The sequence below is a fragment of the Mobula birostris genome, chromosome 1, assembly GCF_030028105.1.
Source record: "Mobula birostris isolate sMobBir1 chromosome 1, sMobBir1.hap1, whole genome shotgun sequence".
In the NCBI taxonomy this organism is placed as follows: Eukaryota; Metazoa; Chordata; class Chondrichthyes; order Myliobatiformes; family Myliobatidae; genus Mobula; species Mobula birostris.
Window position 1 is genome coordinate 146,162,731 of NC_092370.1, and position 12,149 is coordinate 146,174,879.

Below are 12,149 nucleotides of genomic sequence, written 5' to 3' on the forward strand. Positions count from 1 at the left end.
AACTTTTTTGTCTTGATGTGTAAAGGCAGGAAACAACTTTCAACCTACTCAGAATCATGTGGGAAGTTAACTTAAAATGTTTCCATCAGGTTTGCACTCTGCACTTTGTTTGAAAATTGACATGTATAGCACTTTAATGTTAGAACCTTGTACGCCCTAAGATAACAACTTTTTTGTCTTGATGTGTAGAGGCATGAGGCAACTTTCAAGCTACTCATAATCATGTGGGAAGTTAACCTAAGGTGTTTCCATTAGGTTTGCAGTAAGTACTTTGGTGTAAAATTGAAATGTGTACTATTAGTATTGTCAAAGCATTATATGCACTGTGATAACAACTTTTTTGTCTTGATGTGTAAAGAGAGGAAATAACTTTCAAACCATACAGAATCATGTGGGAAGTTAGCCAAAGGTGTTTTCATTAGGTTTGCAGTCAGGACTTTTGAGTACAATTGAAATGTATACTACTTTTATGTGAAAGCATTGTAAGCACTGAGATATCAACTTTTTTGTCTTTATGCGTAGAGGCACGAAACAACTTTGAAGCTACTCATAATCATGTGGGAAGTTAACCTAAGGTGTTTCCATTATGTTTGCAGTAAGTGCTTTGGTGTAAAATTGAAATGTATGCTATCCGTATTGTCAAAGCATTGTATGCAGTGTGATAATAACTTGTTTGTCTTGATGCGTAGAGGCATGAAAGAACTTTCAAGCTGCTCATAATCATGTGGGAAGTTAACCAAAGGTGTTTTCATTAGGTTAGCAGTCAGGACTTTTGAGTGCAATTGAAATGTATACTACTTTTATGTGAAAGCATTGTAAGCACTGAGATATCAACTTTTTTGTCTTTATGTGTAGATGCACGAAACAACTTTGAAACTACTGATAATCATGTGGGAAGTTAACCTAAGGTGTTTCCATTAGGTTTGCAGTAAGTGCTTTGGTGTAAAATTGAAATGTATACTATCAGTATTGTCAAAGCATTGTATGCACTGTGATAACAACTTTTTTGTCTTGATGTGTAGAGGCATGAGGCAACTTTCAAGCTACTCATAATCATGTGGGAGGTTAACCTAAGGTGTTTCCATCAGGTTTGCAGGAAGTACTTTGGTGTAAAATTGAAACGTATGCTATCAGTATTGTGAAAGCATTGCTTGGACTGTGATAACAACTTTTTTGTCTTGATGTGTAAAGGCAGGAAACAACTTACAAACCACACAGAATCATGTGGGAAGTTAAGCAAAGGTGTTTTCATTAGGTTTGCAGTCAGGACTTTTGAGTAGAATTGAAATGTATACTACATTAATGTCAGTACAGTGTATGCACTGAGAAATCCACTTTTTTGTCTTTATGTGCAGACCCATGAAACAACTTTCAGGCATCAAAGAATCATGTGGGAAGTTAAGCAAAGGTGTTTCCATTAGGTTTGCAGTAAGTGGTTTGGTGTAAAATTGAAATGTATACTATTAGTATTGTCAAAGCATTGTATGCAGTGTGATAACAAATTTTGTCTTGATGCTTAAAGGCAGGAAACAACTTACAAACCACACAGAATCATGTGGGAAGTTAACCAAAGGTGTTTTCATTAGGTTTGCAGTCAGGACTTTTGAGTACAATTGAAATATATACTACTTTTATGTGAAATCATTGTAAGCACTGACATAACAACTTGTTTGTCTTGATGTGTAAAGGCAGGAAACAACTTACAAACCACACAGAATCATGTGGGAAGTTAACTTAAAATGTTTCCATCAGGTTTGCACTCTGCACTTTACTGGAATATTGAAATGTATACTACTTTAATGTCAGTACCTTGTATGCACTGAGAAATCCACTTTTTTGTGTTTATGTGCAGACCCATGAAACAACTTTCAGGCATCTAAGAATCATGTGGGAAGTTAACCTGAGGTGTTTGCATTAGGTTTGCAGTAAGTGCTTTGGTGTAAAATTGAAATGTATGCTATCAGTATTGTCAAAGCATTGTATGCACTGTGATAACAACTTGTTTGTCTTGATGCGTAGAGGCATGAAACAACTTTCAAGTTACTCATAATCATGTGGGAAGTTAACCAAAGGTGTTTTCATTAGGTTTGCGGTCAGGACTTTTGAGTACAATTGAAATGTATACTACTTTTATGTGAAAGCATTGTAAGCACTGAGATAACAACTTTTTTGTCTTTATGTGTAGAGGCACGAAACAACTTTGAAACTACTCATAATCATGTGGGAAGTTAACCTAAGGTGTTTCCATTAGGTTTGCAGTATGTGCTTTGGTGTAAAATTGAAATGTATACTATTAGTATTGTCAAAGCATTGTATGCACTGTGATAACCACTTTTTTAGCTTGATGCTTAAAGGCAGGAAACAACTTACAAACCACACAGGATCATGTGGGAAGTTAACCAAAGGTGTTTTCATTAGGTGTGTAGTCAGGACTTTTGAGTACAATTGAAATGTATACTACTTTTATGTGAAATCATTGTAAGCACTGAGATAACAACTTTTTTGTCCTGATGTGGAAAGGCAGGAAACATCTTACAAACCACACAGAATCATGTGGGAAGTTAACTTAAAATGTTTCCATCAGGTTTGCACTCTGCACTTTGGTTGAAAATTGACATGTATAGCACTTTAATGTCAGAACATTGTATGCCCTAAGATAACAACATTTTTGTCTTGATGTGTAAAGGCAGGAAACAACTGACAAACCACACAGAATCATGTGGGAAGTTAACGAAAGGTGTTTTCATTAGGTTTGCAGTCAGGACTTTTGAGTACAATTGAAATGTATACTACTTTTATGTGAAATCATTGTAAGCACTGAGATAACAACTTGTTTGTCTTGATGTGTAAAGACAGGAAACAACTCTCAAACCGTACAGAATCATGTGGGAAGTTAGCCAAAGGTGTTTTCATTAGGTTTGCAGTCAGGACTTTTGAGTGCAATTGAAATGTATACTACTTTTATGTGAAAGCATTGTAAGCACTGAGATATCAACTTTTTTGTCTTTATGTGTAGATGCACGAAACAACTTTGAAACTACTGATAATCATGTGGGAAGTTAACCTAAGGTGTTTCCATTAGGTTTGCAGTAAGTGCTTTGGTGTAAAATTGAAATGTATACTATCAGTATTGTCAAAGCATTGTATGCACTGTGATAACAACTTTTTTGTCTTGATGTGTAGAGGCATGAGGCAACTTTCAAGCTACTCATAATCATGTGGGAAGTTAACCTAAGGTGTTTCCATCAGGTTTGCAGGAAGTACTTTGGTGTAAAATTGAAACGTATGCTATCAGTATTGTGAAAGCATTGCTTGGACTGTGATAACAACTTTTTTGTCTTGATGTGTAAAGGCAGGAAAAAACTTACAAACCACACAGAATCATGTGGGAAGTTAAGCAAAGGTGTTTTCATTAGGTTTGCAGTCAGGACTTTTGAGTAGAATTGAAATGTATACTACATTAATGTCAGTACAGTGTATGCACTGAGAAATCCACTTTTTTGTCTTTATGTGCAGACCCATGAAACAACTTTCAGGCATCAAAGAATCATGTGGGAAGTTAAGCAAAGGTGTTTCCATTAGGTTTGCAGTAAGTGGTTTGGTGTAAAATTGAAATGTATACTATTAGTATTGTCAAAGCATTGTATGCAGTGTGATAACAAATTTTGTCTTGATGTTTAAAGGCAGGAAACAACTTACAAACCACACAGAATCATGTGGGAAGTTAACCTAAAATGTTTCCATCAGGTTAGCACTCTGCACTTTACTGGAATATTGAAATGTATACTACTTTAATGACAGTAAATTGTATGCACTGAGAAATCCACTTTTTTGTCTTTATGTCCAGACCCATGAAACAACTTTCAGGCATCTAAGAATCATGTGGGAAGTTAACCTAAGGCGTTTCCATTAGGTTTGCAGTAAGTACTTTCGTGTAAAATTGAAATGTATACAATTAGTATTGTCAAAGCATTGTATGCACTGTGATAACAACTTTTTTAGCTTGATGCTTAAAGGCAGGAAACAACTTACAAACCACACAGGATCATGTGGGAAGTTAACCAAAGGTGTTTTCATTAGGTTTGTAGTCAGGACTTTTGAGTACAATTGAAATGTATACTACTTTTATGTGAAATCATTGTAAGCACTGAGATAACAACTTTTTTGTCTTGATGTGGAATGGCAGGAAACAACTTACAAACCACACAGAATCATGTGGGAAGTTAACTTAAAATCTTTCCATCAGGTTTGCACTCTGCACTTTGGTTGAAAATTGACATGTATAGCACTTTAATGTCAGAACATTGTATGCCCTAAGATAACAACATTTTTGTCTTGATGTGTAAAGGCAGGAAACAACTGACAAACCACACAGAATCATGTGGGAAGTTAACGAAAGGTGTTTTCATTAGGTTTGCAGTCAGGACTTTTGAGTACAATTGAAATGTATACTACTTTTATGTGAAATCATTGTAAGCACTGAGATAACAACTTGTTTGTCTTGATGTGTAAAGGCAGGAAACAACTTGCAAACCACACAGAATCATGTGGGAAGTTAACTTAAACTGTTTCCATCAGGTTTGCACTCTGCACTTTGGTTGAAAATTGACATGTATAGCACTTTAATGTCAGAACACTGATTGCCCTAAGATAACAACTTTTTTGTCTTGATGTGTAGAGGCATGAGGCAACTTTCAAGCTACTCATAATCATGTGGGAAGTTAACCAAAGGTGTTTCCATTAGGTTTGCAGTAAGTACTTTCGTGTAAAATTGAAATGTATACTATTAGTATTGTCAAAGCATTGTAAGCACTGAGATAATAACTTTTTTGTCTTTAGGTGTAGAGGCATGAAACAACTTTGAAACTACTCATAATCATGTGGGAAGTTAACCTAAGGTGTTTCCATTAGGTTTGCAGTAAGTGCTTTGGTGTAAAATTGAAATGTATACTATTAGTTTTGTCAAAGCATTGTATGCACTGTGATAACAACTTTTTTAGCTTGATGCTTAAAGTCAGGAAACAACTTACAAACCACACAGGATCATGTGGGAAGTTAACCAAAGGTGTTTTCATTAGGTTTGCAGTCAGGACTTTTGAGTACAATTGAAATGTATACTACTTTTATGTGAAATCATTGTAAGCACTGAGATAACAACTTTCTTGTCTTGATGTGGAAAGGCAGGAAACAACTTACAAACCACACAGAATCATGTGGGAAGTTAACTTAAAATGTTTCCATCAGGTTTGCACTCTGCACTTTGGTTGAAAATTGACATGTATAGCACTTTAATGTCAGAACATTGTATGCCCTAGGATAACAACATTTTTGTCTTGATGTGTAAAGGCAGGAAACAACTGACAAACCACACAGAATCATGTGGGAAGTTAACGAAAGGTGTTTTCATTAGGTTTGCAGTCAGGACTTTTGAGTACAATTGAAATGTATACTACTTTTATGTGAAATCATTGTAAGCACTGAGATAACAACTTGTTTGTCTTGATGTGTAAAGGCAGGAAACAACTTACAAACCACACAGAATCATGTGGGAAGTTAACTTAAACTGTTTCCATCAGGTTTGCACTCTGCACTTTGGTTGAAAATTGACATGTATAGCACTTTAATGTCAGAACATTGTATACCCTAAGATAACAACTTTTTTGTCTTCATGTGTAGAGGCATGAGGCAACTTTCAAGCTACTCATAATCATGTGGGAAGTTAACCTAAGGTGTTTCCATTAGGTTTGTAGTAAGTGCTTTGGTGTAAAATTGAAATGTATACTATTAGTATTGACAAAGCATTGTATGCACTGTGATAACAACTTTTTTATCTTGATGTGTAAAGGCAGGAAACAACTTACAAACCACACAGAATGATGTGGGAAGTTAACCAAAGGTGTTTTCATTAGGTTTGCAGTGAGGACTTTTGACAACAATTGAAATGTATACTACTTTTATGTGAAAGCATTGTAAGCACTGAGATAACAACTTTTTTGTCTTTATGTGTAGAGGCATGAAACAACTTTGAAACTACTCATAATCATCTGGTAAGTTAACCTAAGGTGTTTCCATTAGGTTTGCTGTAAGTGCTTTGGTGTAAAATTGAAATGTATACTATTAGTATTTTCAAAGCATTGTATGCACTGTGATAACAACTTTTCTGTCTTGATGTGTAAAGGCAGGAAACAACTTACAAACCACACAGAATCATGTGGGAAGTTAACCAAAGGTGTTTTCATTAGGTTTGCAGTCAGGACTTTTGAGTACAATTGAAATGTATACTACTTTTATGTGAAATCATTGTAAGCACTGAGATAACAACTTTTTTGTCTTGATGTGTAAAGGCAGGAAACAACTTACAAACCACACAGAATCATGTGGGAAGTTAACTTAAACTGTTTCCATCAGGTTTGCACTCTGCACTTTGGTTGAAAATTGACATGTACAGCACTTTAATGTCAGAACATTGTATGCCCTAAGATAACAACTTTTTTGTCTTGATGTATAGAGGCATGAGGCAACTCTCTAGCTACTCATAATCATGTGGGAAGTTAACCTAAGGTGTTTCCATTAGGTTTGCAGTAAGTACTTTCGTGTAAAATTGAAATGTATACTATTAGTATTGTCAAAGCATTGTATGCACTGTGATAAGAACATTTTTGTCTTGATGTGTAAAGGCAGGAAACATCTTTCAAACCACACAGAATCATGTGGGAAGTTAACTTAAAATGTTTCCATCAGGTTTGCACTCTGCACTTTACTGGAATATTGAAATGTATACTACTTTAATGTCAGTAAATTGTATGCACTGAGAAATCCACTTTTTTGTCTTTCTGTCCAGACCCAAGAAACAACTTTCAGGCATCTAAGAATCATGTGGGAAGTTAACCTAAGGCATTTCCATTAGGTTTGCAGTAAGTACTTTCGTGTAAAAGTGAAATGTATACTATTAGTATTGTCAAAGCATTGTATGCACTGAGATAACAACTTTTTTGTCTTGATGTGTAAAGGCAGGAAACCACTTTCAAACCACACAGAATCATGTGGGAAGTTAGGTAAAGGTGTTTTCATTAGGTTTGCAGTCAGGACTTTTGAGTACAATTGAAATGTATACTACTTTTATGTGAAAGCATTGTAAGCACTGAACAACAACTTTTTTCTCTTTATGTGTAGAGGTACGAATCAACTTTGAAACTACTCATAATCATCTGGGAGGTTACCCTAAGGTGTTTCCATTAGGGTTGCAGTAAGTGCTTTGGTGTAAAATTGAAATGTATACGAGTAGTATTGTCAAAGCATTGTATGCACTGTGATAACAACTTTTTTGTCTTGATGTGTAAAGGCAGGAAACAACTTACAAACCATACAGAATCATGTGGGAAGTTAACCAAAGGTGTTTTCATTAGGTTTGCAGTCAGGACGTTTGAGTACAATTGAAATGTATACTACTTTTATGTGAAATCATTGTAAGCACTGAGATAACAACTTTTTTGTCTTGATGTGTAAAGGCAGGAAACAACTTACAAACCACACAGAATCATGTGGGAAGTTAACTTACAATGTTTCCATCAGGTTTGCACTCTGCACTTTGGTTGAAAATTGACATGTATAGCACTTTAATGTCAGAACACTGATTGCCCTAAGATAACAACTTTTTTGTCTTGATGTGTAGAGGCATGAGGCAACTTTCAAGCTACTCATAATCATGTGGGAAGTTAACCTAAGGTGTTTCCATTAGGTTTGCAGTAAGTACTTTCGTGTAAAATTGAAATATATACTATTAGTATTGTCAAAGCATTGTAAGCACTGAGATAACAACTTTTTTGTCTTTAGGTGTAGAGGCATGAAACAACTTTGAAACTACTCATAATCATGTGGGAAGATAACCTAAGGTGTTTCCTTTAGGTTTGCAGTAAGTGCTTTTGTGTAAAATTGAAATGTATACTATTAGTTTTGTCAAAGCATTGTATGCACTGTGATAACAACTTTTTTAGCTTGATGCTTAAAGGCAGGAAACAACTTACAAACCACACAGGATCATGTGGGAAGTTAACCAAAGGTGTTTTCATTAGGTTTGCAGTCAGGACTTTTGAGTACAATTGAAATGTATACTACTTTTATGTGAAATCAGTGTAAGCACCTAGATAACAACTTTTTTGTCTTGATGTGTAAAGGCAGGAAACAACTTACAAACCACAGAGAATCATGTGGGAAGTTAACTTAAAATGTTTCCATCAGGTTTACACTCTGCACTTTGGTTGAAAATTGACATGTATTGCACTTTAATGTCAGAACATTGCATGCCCTAAGAGAACAACTTTTTTGTCTTGATGTGTAGAGGCATGAGGCAACTTTCAAGCTAGTCATAATCATGTGGGAAGTTAAACTAAGGTGTTTCCATTAGGTTGGCAGGAAGTACTTTCGTGTAAAATTGAAATGTATACTATTAGTATTGTCAAAGCATTGTGTGCACTGTGATAACAATTTTTTTGTCTTGATGTGTAAAGGCAGGAAACAACTTTCAAAATAGGTTTGCAGTCAGGGCTTTTGAGTACAATTGAAATGTATACTACTTTTTTGTGAAAGCATTGTATGCACTGAGATAACAACTTTTTTATCTTTATGTGTAGAGGCACGAAACAACTTACAAACCACACAGAATCATGTGGGAAGTTAACTTAAAATGTTTCCATCAGGTTTGCACTCTGGACTTTGGTTGAAAATTTATATGCAGAACATTGTAGCCCTAAGATAACAACTTTTTTTCTTGATGTGTAGAGGCATGAGGCAACTTTCAAGCTACTCATAATCATGTGGGAAGTTAATCTAAGGTGTTTCCATTAGGTTTGCAGTGAGTACTTTTGTGTAAAATTGAAATGTATGCTATCAGTATTGTCAAAGCATTGCATGCACTGTGATAATAACTTGTTTGTCTTGATGCGTAGAGGCATGAAACAACTTTCAAGCTACTCATAATCATGTGGGAAGTTAACCAAAGGTGTTTTCATTAGGTTTGCAGTCAGGACTTTTGAGTACAATTGAAATGTATACTACTTTTATGTGAAATCATTGTAAGCACTGAGATAACAACTTTTTTGTCTTGATGTGTAAAGGCAGGAAACAACTTACAAACCACACAGAATCATGTGGGAAGTTAACTTACAATGTTTCCATCAGGTTTGCACTCTGCACTTTGGTTGAAAATTGACATGTATAGCACTTTAATGTCAGAACACTGATTGCCCTAAGATAACAACTTTTTTGTCTTGATGTGTAGAGGCATGAGGCAACTTTCAAGCTACTCATAATCATGTGGGAAGTTAACCTAAGGTGTTTCCATTAGGTTTGCAGTAAGTACTTTCGTGTAAAATTGAAATGTATACTATTAGTATTGTCAAAGCATTGTAAGCTCTGAGATAATAACTTTTTTGTCTTTAGGTGTAGAGGCATGAAACAACTTTGAAACTACTCATAATCATGTGGGAAGTTAACCTAAGGTGTTTCCATTAGGTTTGCAGTAAGTGCTTTGGTGTAAAATTGAAATGTATACTATTAGTTTTGTCAAAGCATTGTATGCACTGTGATAACAACTTTTCTAGCTTGCATTAAAGGCAGGAAACAACTTACAAACCACACAGGATCATGTGGGAAGTTAACCAAAGGTGTTTTCATTAGGTTTGCAGTCAGGACTTTTGAGTACAATTGAAATGTATACTACTTTTATGTGAAATCATTGTAAGCACTGAGATAACAACTTTCTTGTCTTGATGTGGAAAGGCAGGAAACAACTTACAAACCACACAGAATCATGTGGGAAGTTAACTTAAAATGTTTCCATCAGGTTTGCACTCTGCACTTTGGTTGAAAATTGACATGTATAGCACTTTAATGTCAGAACATTGTATGCCCTAGGATAACAACATTTTTGTCTTGATGTGTAAAGGCAGGAAACAACTCTCAAACCACACAGAATCATGTGGGAACTTAACGAAAGGTGTTTTCATTAGGTTTGCAGTCAGGACTTTTGAGTACAATTGAAATGTATACTACTTTTATGTGAAAGCATTGTAAGCACTGAACAACAACTTTTTTCTCTTTATGTGTAGAGGTACGAATCAACTTTGAAACTACTCATAATCATCTGGGAGGTTACCCTAAGGTGTTTCCATTAGGGTTGCAGTAAGTGCTTTGGTGTAAAATTGAAATGTATACCAGTAGTATTGTCAAAGCATTGTATGCACTGTGATAACAACTTTTTTGTCTTGATGTGTAAAGGCAGGAAACAACTTACAAACCATACAGAATCATGTGGGAAGTTAACCAAAGTTGTTTTCATTAGGTTTGCAGTCAGGACTTTTGAGTACAATTGAAATGTATACTACTTTTATGTGAAATGATTGTAAGCACTGAGATAACAACTTTTTTGTCTTGATGTGTAGAGGCATGAGGCAACTTTCAAGCTACTCATAATCATGTGGGAAGTTAACCTAAGGTGTTTCCATTAGGTTTGCAGTAAGTACTTTCGTGTAAAATTGAAATGTATACTATTAGTATTGTCAAAGCATTGTAAGCACTGAGATAATAACTTTTTTGTCTTTAGGTGTAGAGGCATGAAACAACTTTGAAACTACTCATAATCATGTGGGAAGTTAACCTAAGGTGTTTCCATTAGGTTTGCAGTAAGTGCTTTGGTGTAAAATTGAAATGTATACTATTAGTTTTGTCAAAGCATTGTATGCACTGTGATAACAACTTTTCTAGCTTGATGCTTAAAGGCAGGAAACAACTTACAAACCACACAGGATCATGTGGGAAGTTAACCAAAGGTGTGTTCATTAGGTTTGCAGTCAGGACTTTTGAGTACAATTGAAATGTATACTACTTTTATGTGAAATCATTGTAAGCACTGAGATAACAACTTTCTTGTCTTGATGTGGAAAGGCAGGAAACAACTTACAAACCACACAGAATCATGTGGGAAGTTAACTTAAAATGTTTCCATCAGGTTTGCACTCTGCACTTTGGTTGAAAATTGACATGTATAGCACTTTAATGTCAGAACATTGTATGCCCTTGGATAACAACATTTTTGTCTTGATGTGTAAAGGCAGGAAACAACTCTCAAACCACACAGAATCATGTGGGAACTTAACGAAAGGTGTTTTCATTAGGTTTGCAGTCAGGACTTTTGAGCACAATTGAAATGTATACTACTTTTATGTGAAATCATTGTAAGCACTGAGATAACAACTTGTTTGTCTTGATGTGTAAAGGCAGGAAACAACTTACAAACCACACAGAATCATGTGGGAAGTTAACTTAAACTGTTTCCATCAGGTTTGCACTCTGCACTTTGGTTGAAAATTGACATGTATAGCACTTTTATGTCAGAACATTGTATACCCTAAGATAACAACTTTTTTGTCTTGATGTGTAGAGGCATGAGGCAACTTTCAAGCTACTCATAATCATGTGGGAAGTTAACCTAAGGTGTTTCCATTAGGTTTGTAGTAAGTGCTTTGGTGTAAAATTGAAATGTATACTATTAGTATTGACAAAGCATTGTATGCACTGTGATAACAAGTATTTTATCTTGATGTGTAAAGGCAGGAAACACCTTACAAACCACACAGAATGATGTGGGAAGTTAACCAAAGGTGTTTTCATTAGGTTTGCAGTGAGGACTTTTGACTACAATTGAAATGTATACTACTTTTATGTGAAAGCATTGTAAGCACTGAGATAACAACTTTTTTGTCTTTATGTGTAGAGGCATGAAACAACTTTGAAACTACTCATAATCATCTGGTAAGTTAACCTAAGGTGTTTCCATTAGGTTTGCTGTAAGTGCTTTGGTGTAAAATTGAAATGTATACTATTAGTGTTGTCAAAGCATTGTAAGCACTGAGATAACAACTTTTTTGTCTTGATGTGTAAAGGCAGGAAACAACTTTCAAAGCACACAGAATCATGTGGGAAGTTAAATTAAAATGTTTCCATCAGGTTTGCACTCTGCACTTTCCTGGAATATTGAAATGTATACTACTTTAATGTCAGTACATTGTATGCACTGAGAAATCCACTTTTTTGTCTTTATGTGCCGACCCATGGAACAACTTTCTGGCATCTAAGAATCATGTGGGAAGTTA